The sequence below is a fragment of the Carlito syrichta genome, unplaced genomic scaffold (genome assembly GCF_000164805.1).
Source record: "Carlito syrichta isolate Samal-C Ts95f unplaced genomic scaffold, Tarsius_syrichta-2.0.1 Scaffold314017, whole genome shotgun sequence".
In the NCBI taxonomy this organism is placed as follows: Eukaryota; Metazoa; Chordata; class Mammalia; order Primates; family Tarsiidae; genus Carlito; species Carlito syrichta.
The window spans coordinates 1-9,093 of NW_007258113.1; the positions used below are offsets into that span (position 1 = coordinate 1).

Genomic DNA, 9,093 nt, shown 5'->3' on the forward strand with positions numbered 1-9,093 from the left:
AAGAAAACAGCAAGTAATATAGATAAGGCAATTAGAATTAAGAAAGTTAAATTTTTAAATTAATAGTATTAAGAATTCGTAGTGGGTAAGATAAGGGTGGTTATATAAAAGAAAAAACAAGTCAATATACTGCTGCTAAAAGTATATATAAGGGTAGAATTAAGAAAGTAGATTAGTAAAGGAAAAGAAATAGAATAGCGAAGGGAAGAGATTCAGTTTGCCTAGAGGTCACAGGATGTGGCCGATAAATTGGCAGCTGGTATTTTGTTACACCACTGGTAGCAGGAAGGAACAAAATGAAACTTGTAAAGGTCAACTTCCCCATAAACAAAAGAAAAAAACATGATGTAAACATTTAATGTGTAACATTTTGTGGGTAGGGGGGGGTCAGTAAAAAAACTATATAAGCTTGTAAGAATTGAATAAAAATTGGCAGAGTCTTGAACTATCCCCAGGAAGAAGGATCCTGTCGTGTTCATCTTTTCTTTTTCGCCGTTTCCCAATTCCCCTGTCTCAAGCCCTGACTCTCTCCTGGAGCTGGACTCCAGCACCTGCTGTGTTTTTTTTTTTTTACTGAGGATTGTTCTGGCTATTCGTGGTCATTTGTGCTTCCATATGAATTTCTGTGTTGTTTTTTCTAGGTCTGAGAGAATGTTGCTGGTAATTTGATGGGTATTGCATTAAATCTGTAGATTGCCTCAGGTAAGATGGACATCTTCACAATGTTGATTCTTCCAATCCATGAGCATGGGATATTTTTCCACTTGTTTGTGTCATCTTTGATTTCTTTGAGTGGTGTTTTGTAGTTTTCATTCTAAAGGTCTTTCACGTTTCTGGTGAGGAAGATACCAAGGTATTTCATTTTTTTTGTGGTTATTATGAATGGAATTGTGGTTTTTATTTGGGTTTCTGTTTGTTTATTATTGGTGTAAAGAAATGTGATTGTCTTTTGCACATTTATTTTATATCCTGAGACTTTGCCAAAGTCCTTTAACAGTGTAAGGAGGTTTTTGACAGATTCTCTTGGATTTTCAAGGTACACGATCATGTCATCTGCAAAGAGAGAAGCTTGACTTCTTCTTTTCCTATTTGTATACCCCTGATTGCCTTCTCTTGTCTGATTACTCTAGCCAGGACTTCCAATACTATATTGAACAGGAGGGGTGAGAGTGGACATCCTTGTCTTTTTCCAGTTTTCAGAGGAAATGGTTCCAGTTTTTGTCCATTTAGAAGTATGCTGTCTCTGGGTTTCTCGTAGATGGCTTTTACTATTTTGAGGTATGTTCCCCATATGCCTAGATGTTCGAAGGTTTTTATCAAGAAGGGGTGCTGGATTTTATCAAAAACTTTTTCTGCATCTAATGATATAATCATGTGGTTTTTGTTTTGACATCTGTTGATGTATTTAATTACATTTATGGTTTTACAAATGTTGATCCAGCCTTGTATCCCAGGGATGAAGCCTACTTGGTCATAATGGATGATTTTTGAGATGTGTTGTTGATTCTGGTTCACTAGGATCTTGCTGGGAATTTTAGCATCTATGCTCATCGAAGATATTGGCCTGTAGTTCTCTTTCTTTGTTGGGTCTTTACCTTGCTTGGGTATCAATGTGATGTTAGCTTCATAAAATGATTTGGGGAGAGTTCCATCTTTCTCAATTGCCTGGAATACCTTCAGTAGGATTGGTATCAGCTCCTCCTTAAATGTCTTGTAGAATTCTGCTGGAAAGTCATCTGATCCAGGGCGTTTTTTGTAGGTAGTTTTCTTATTATGTAGTCAATTTCCTTGATTGTTATTGATCTATTTAGGGTCTCAATTTCTTCTTGTTTCAACCTAGGCAGGTTGTGTGATGACAGAAAGCCCACCATTTCCAAAAGGTTTTCAAGTTTGTTTCCATACAAGAGAACATAGCAGTCTCTAATGATCTTTTGTATTTCTTCAGGATCAGATATGACTTCATCTTTTGTGTTTCTGATTGTGTTTATTTGGGCTTTTTCTCTCTTTTTCTTGGTCAGTCTAGCTAGGGGACCATTGATATTATTTATCCTTTTGAAGAACCAGCTTTTTGTTTCATTGATTTTTTTGTATTATCTTTTTGTCTTCTATGGCCTGGATTTGGGCTTTTATTTTGGTGATCTGGATTCTTCTGCTGAAATTAGGGTTTTTGTGGTCTTGCTTTTCCAGCTTCTTTAGGTGGCTTGTTAGGCTGTTAATTTGTGATCCTCCCAATTTTCTTCATGTGCGTTTGTAGGGATATAAATTCTCGTCTTACTATAGCTTTCATGGTGTCCCAGAGATTTTGGTTAGATGTTTCTTCATTTTTATTTGTTTCCAGGTATCTTTTAATCTCTGTTGTGATTTCATCATTGACCCAGGATTTGTTTAGCATCATGCTGTTTAGTGTCCATGTCTTTGTGGGTTTTTGAGGGACCTTGTTGAGGTTAATGTCTATTTTTATTCCACTGTGGTCCGAGAAGGTCCATGGTAAAATTTCAGTCCTTTTAAATTTGCTTATGCTTGATTTATGGCCAAGTATGTGGTTGATCTTAGAGTATGCGGTGATGAGTAGAATATGTATTCTGTGGTCTTTGGATGGAGGGTTCTGTAAGTATCAATTAAGTCCATTTGATCAAGAGTCACATTGAGGTTTCGGATCTTGTTGCTGATTTGTTGTCCTGACAATCTGTCTTGGGTTGTGGGTGGGGTATTAAAGTCCCCTGCTATGATGGTATTGGAGTCAATGTCTTTTTTTGGTTTATGTAGGAGGTGCTTTATGAAAGTCGGTGCTCCCATGTTTGGTGCATATATGTTTAGGATGGATATTTCTTGTTGATGGATTGAACCTTTTATCATTATTTAGTGGCCTTCTGTTTCTTTTTAAATTTTTGCTAGCTTAAAGGGTGTTTTGTCTGTGATTAAGATCACGACTCCTTTCTTTTGTGTTCCATTCACCTGAAAATTTATTTCCCATCCTCTTACTTTGAGTCTGTGAGTGTCCTTTCTAGTGAGGTGAGTCTCTTGAAGGCAATAGATTGTTGCATGGTGATGTTTTATCCATTTTGCCATTCTATGTCTTTTCAGTGGTCCATTAGTCCATTCACATTCAGGCTAATTATTGAAATGTGAGAGTTGATCCCTATGATAATGTTCTTACAGAGTTGTTGTTCTTCCTGTTTTTGTGTTGTCTTTCCTTTGGTTTTAGAGTTGGATCATGTGTGTTTTTAATCTTTTGCCTGTACTCTTGTGAAGAACATTGCTGTTCTTTTTTGCTTTTCTTCTGTGTTCAATACTTTCTTAAGTGTTTCTTGTAGAGGTGGTCTTGTGGCAGCGTAGGTTCTTAGGGATTGGATATCTGGGAAAGATTTCAATTCTCCCTCACTGATGAAGCTTAGCTTGGCTGGGTATGTTACTCTAGGTTGAAATTGCTTATCTTTTGGAACTTTGAAGATAGGGATCCAAGCTCTCCTAGCTTGGAGGGTTTTTGTAGATAAATCTGCTGCTATTCTAATTGATCTTCCCTGGTAGGTAGTCTGACCTTTTTCTCTTGCAGCCTTTAGGATTTTTTCTTTTATACCTACTTTGTTTAGGCAAATTATTATGTGTCTGCGAGTTGGTCTTCTCATTTGTTGTCTTTGAAATTTGAAATTTGAATTTTTTCATCCTTAATGAGATGAGGGACGTTTTCTTGAATGATTTCATGAAATGTTTGTTCCAGTGTGGCCTCTGTTTTTCTCTCTGCCACAGGAAGGCCAATTTCTCTTAGGTTCAGTCTCTTGAAGTGATCATTCATCTCCTGAAGGTTTTGTTCTGTCTTTTTGAGCTTCTTTTCTATGCTTTTGACAGTTTTGGTTATTTCTGTGTTTTGGTCTTCGAGCTCTGAGGTTCTTTCTTCTGCTTGGCTAATTATGCTTTCCATGCTTATTAGTTTGTTATTTATTTCCATCACTGTATTCTTTACTGCTGTTAGTTCTGACATCAGCTCCTTCCTATTTTCCTCTTGTCTCTCCTCAATTTTTTAAATTCTCTCTATTAATGTCTTGATGACTGGGTTTGTTGCATGCGACCAGTCATTCTGGTCATTCATTGTTTGTGTTCCGGAGTCTGTTTTCTCAGTTTCTGATCTCCCAGGGGTCTGTGTGAGACCTATATTCTTCTTTTGGTTTTTCTTCATTTGTGCGGTTTTTTTCCCCCTCCCTACTTTTTCCTTCCCTTCACATCACCGTCTTCTTTAATTCTGTTATTCAGGGACAGAGGGATTGCTTTTACTTCTGTTTGTTCAATCTCCTATTCTTTATGTATGCCCTCTTACTTTGTTCAATTCTGGAGTTGCACTGTAGTTTGGGAGTGGTCCTTTTTGCAGTTTTGAGATTTACTTAAGTGGGGAGCTGTGATTCAAAATCTATCTGCAGGTCCTGGTATTTGCCGAGAGGTGTATGGATAATCTGAAACCCACTTCCCACTGCCTTGGAATCTGTCCGTGCAGTGGGGCTGTAGGTTTACTCCCTGAAATAAAATGAGGTTAGCAGAGGGAAGAGAATGGAACAGACAGTGGGGAGAAGAGGGGGGTGGAGAGAGAGAGGAGTAAGGGGCGAAACAGACGAGTGTATCAACAAAAGGAGAGAGAGACCTAAACCGAAACAGATAAAAACAATAGACCACGGCTACAGACTAACCAGTTCCCATACAAAAAATAAAATAAAACATACAATGATGTTAACATACAAGCTAACCAACCACCTTATTGGTGTGCTGTTCCTCTATACAAAGATATGGTTTACAGAGAGGAGAAAAGAGAAGAAAAGAAATAGAAAAAAAAGGAACAAAACAATAGCAATATAATCAAGTCATTAAACAGAACCAATTGAGCACACTCTGAGACTTTTCGTTTAAGTACAATGTCCTTTCAGCTCTGATTTCCAGCTGTCTTCTCAAACTGGTAAATTAGTTCATAGTTGGGGTCAGTTGCCCCTGGCCTGCTGTGAAGGACAGTTCAGATCACCCTCAGTTTATTCAAATATGGCCTATGTCTGCTTTTCCCACTTTGGTGTTGTTACCTTGAATCACTAGCAGGTGGTGCTATTTCAGCTGCTTGTCCAGAGTGGGTGGAACCGGACTGAGGCTGGGCAGAGGCCAGAGATGGAAGCCAGCCTCAGGGCACACGAGAGGAGACCCATGGCTGGCAGGACGTCAAGGTGGCAGCAGAGGTGGCAGCGATCCCAGCAGATCTTGCCTGCAGGGGCTTCAAGGACTGAAGTTGTGGATTGCCTCAGGCACAGGTGGTGCGATTCACTATGGCTGTCATGGAGGTTGCGGTGGCACTGGTGGCTGCTGTGTCTGCAGCTGCAGTGGTTGTCCAGACCGCCGCGATGCCCCAGCGGTGGTGACGGCCAAGCTCCATGTGAAGAGCAGGCTGCCCACATTGAGATCTGCAGCGCCTGGGGAGAGAGCCAGAAACCCTCTGTGTTCTCCTTTGCAGAGGGTCTCATAGATCAGGCTGCCCCATCACCATCTTGCCAGAAGTCCTCTGTCACCCTTCCAGGCCTGCGATGGAGAGTTGATACACCCCTCTCTGGGTCCCAGGATTGCAGCTGTAACATGGAGGATCTCTATGGCCTCTTTCTGCTCTGACATGTACCTCTTCTAAGTGACTAGTGTTGGGAGCACAGTGGGGCAGCAGGAAACAGGATTGAGACTCATCTCTTAAAGACCCATATGTACTCAAGTACCTTTCTAAAGGAGCTTGCAATCCTTTACAAAATGTTTATATAAAAATATTTTCACCAACCCGGGTTCTACAGATTTCCTAATATATTTCTTTACTGCAAGATATTTGTTTTTCTGGTGAGTTCTACTGTAATGATAGTCTCAAAAGTTTCAAAAGTATGAGCAATAGAAGGATGCTTTCAACTTGAAAATACCGTTTTACAATATTCTCAGTTCATTTATGCATCTTGGACTATAGCAGAAGGAAGCTCATGTTCTTCTTTCCAGAGTTTATCAAAAACCTCCTCATCCTACAAGGCACATATCAAATGCCATTTCCTCTTTCAAATCTTCTCAAGTCCTCCCAATCAAAATGAAATTCTTCATCTCCACAATATATAACTTATGTCCTATTAGAAAATATACTGCATCCCACCTGGCATTACATTTCTTATCTTTCTCTCCCACCACCAATTACAATATTTGAAGCAGTGTTCTGGTATTATAGTGCCGTCATAGATTAGACACTGAATTAATCCTTCAATTATTTGAAAATGCAACATATTCCTTTCCAAAACCAATATATAAACACTGGCATTTAAATAATTTGGTAAAGATAGTTTAAGCTCCCAGAACTGCCATTTTGCTAAATGGCTACATAACACCTTAAGAAGAATCAGCAATGTTAGCTTATAAATCTGGATATGGGCACCCCTCAAATTCCTATCCAGTGACTGGCTCACCTATACAAGTTTAGAGGTGATGGATTTGTGCAATTATAGTCTATTTCACATTTCGGTTCCAGAGTATATTTCATATCCTATGTCATCTGACTTCTGACTTTTGCAATCCATTCACAAAGCTACTGCAACATTTTATACTATAACTTAAGACGAAAGACTCTGTATGAGGACAAAAACATGTATAATTCATACATAAGACAGGTAACAATAACCAATAATTTTGGCATTTTAAAATTTCTAGCAATGATTAAAAAATAGCAAAAATCAAATGTTTGTTAAAATTGTTACAGGGAAAAATCAGTTAACAAATATTGAATTTCAATTATGTCCAAAGCACCATGGAATAATACTAAGAAACAATCCCTGATCTCAATAGAATTTAAAATAATCCATAATATTAAGTAATATATCAAATTTAGGACCTTTTGTATTGGTTAATTCTTGGTATTTATTTACCTGCTTAATTAAAGTCTGCCTTTTTAAAAAGCTTTGTCCAGACTTGAATCCAGAACGTTCTTGATATGGTTTTTTATCATGATTTCTTTCTTCCAAGTTGTTTCTAGACCTTGAGTCTCCTTTAAAAATAATTATTTTCTGTACTTTCAATTGGTAAAATCAACATATCTTTCAGAAGTATTTTCTGTAATCTCATTTTTATAAAGCTCTGTACTGATTTTTGCAAAACTTTTGATATTTCATTACTCTGATGTCACCTGGGAGTCTCACTAAATTCTAGAACAAATTTACCATACTATTTCTATTTGCGTACCTGAATAGGTAGTCTTCTCAGTATGCAATACTTCGAACTTAGTTTCATATAGCACCAAAGTTGGGACATATTGTATGATGTTAATTGAAAGAATATTCCAATAGAAAAAAGAGAAATGGAGCAATATGGATATTTGCTTCAAGTATCTGCTTTTCTTTCAGTATAAAGATAGGTTAAGAAACTATCAAAGAATATAGATCTCCAAAAGACTCACAAGGATCGATTTTATGTTTGGTTAGGAACAATAGAACAGGCCATTTCACTATTCTTTGCTACTTTGCCCCTATAATAACCACCATCACCTCCTCTTCTCAAAACAACTCGAGCCACTTAAGATTCAAATAAGGACTTCAATGAAGCAGAGTAGGCTACTGGCAGGATATTAGAGTATGCACAATGTCAAGATGCTTCCAATCTGTTAACTAGAACATGAAGACCCAATGATTATTGAAAAGACTTCTCTACTGTGGCAATCTGCAGCACACTCATATTAAAATATGCGTACTAGACTAACTAGTGAGGTTAGGGATACAGAGGACATCATTATTTTTTAAAATTCAAAATGTGAATGCCATGGTGCTCAGATCATTGAACACGTTTTTAGCCCTCCTATATTGCCTCCTAAATCTGGAGCTAGACCAACCAGTCCAGGCTCGTAAGCAAGTACAAAATATTTCTCAGCTAGTATGGTTAATTTTTCAGCCTGCCCTCTTTTAGGGAAGTAACTCATATAAATTTTAAATCTTTTTACAGTGAATATGGGGCTGCAGTGGGGTTGGCGGGATGTCAGTGGCTTCTGGGGAGACGGGTGGGGACTCGGGGGTTGGAGCACTGCTGCCGCGGACCAGTTCACCTTCAATCCGGAGCCCACACTCGAGGACATCAGATGCCTCCATGCTGCGTTTGCTGCTGAACGAGATGAGGACCAGTTCCATAAGCCTCTGAACCTCCTCCTGGCCTTGGTGGGGGAAGTGGGGGAGCTGGCAGAACTCTTTCAGTGGAAAACCGATGAGCCTGGCCCCCAAGCTTGTCCCCCCAAGGAACGGGTAGCTCTTCAAGAGAAGCTTAGCGATATCCTCATCTAAGTGTGGCATTACCAGTCTGCTGACGTGTGATCTGCCGCAAGCAGTGCCTGCCAAAATGGACGTTAACAGGAAACACTACCCAGTTCACCTGACTCGTGGCTCCTTCCGCAAGTATACAGAATTGTTTCATGGGGACACCTCTGAAGACAAGGCTGTGGGACCTACAGACCTTGAACATGAGTCCACAGGCCATGCCTCAACTCAGAAACATGGACACAGGACCTGCAGCTCATCATGGCGTCTGATGAGCCAAGGCTGTCCTGGCCACAAAACCATGTTCATGTCCTTTCCTAATATATCATTGGCCTGCGGGCCCAATTTTCTGAAGTCTAGAACCAGCAGTCTCCAGATATTCACCTCATGGAGTTTTCTCTTCCAATAAAACAGTTTTAAGCAACAACGACAAAAATCATTTTTATATTTAATATGGCATAAATTTGTATCAAATCTGTATGAGTCTATATCCAGGAAAAATAAAACAATCAGCATAATGCAATTTTAGAACAACATCGGAAATTAATGAATTTGCTTTTTTTTTTTTTTGAGTCAGGATCCCACTCTGTCTGCCAGGCTGGAGTGCAGTGGCATGATCAGAGCTCAGCCTCCTGAGTAACTGGGACTACAGGCATGCACCACCATGCCCAGCTTATTTTTAAATTTTTTTGTAGAGACATGGTCTCTCTATGTTGCCCAGGTTGTGCTTACAATATTTACAAATATTTCAGACTCCTTTTACCATATGTAATTTTGTTTTTAGTAGTATACTTTACCTCTCAGATGGTGAGGACTA

The 9,093-nt window shown here is 39.0% G+C and overlaps 1 pseudogene; it reads left to right on the plus strand.

Moving 5' to 3' along the window:
• Nucleotides 1-7,976: 7,976 nt before the first annotated feature.
• On the plus strand, nt 7,977-8,685 carry LOC103273374 (annotated as a pseudogene).
• The last annotated feature ends 408 nt before the right edge of the window (nt 8,686-9,093 follow it).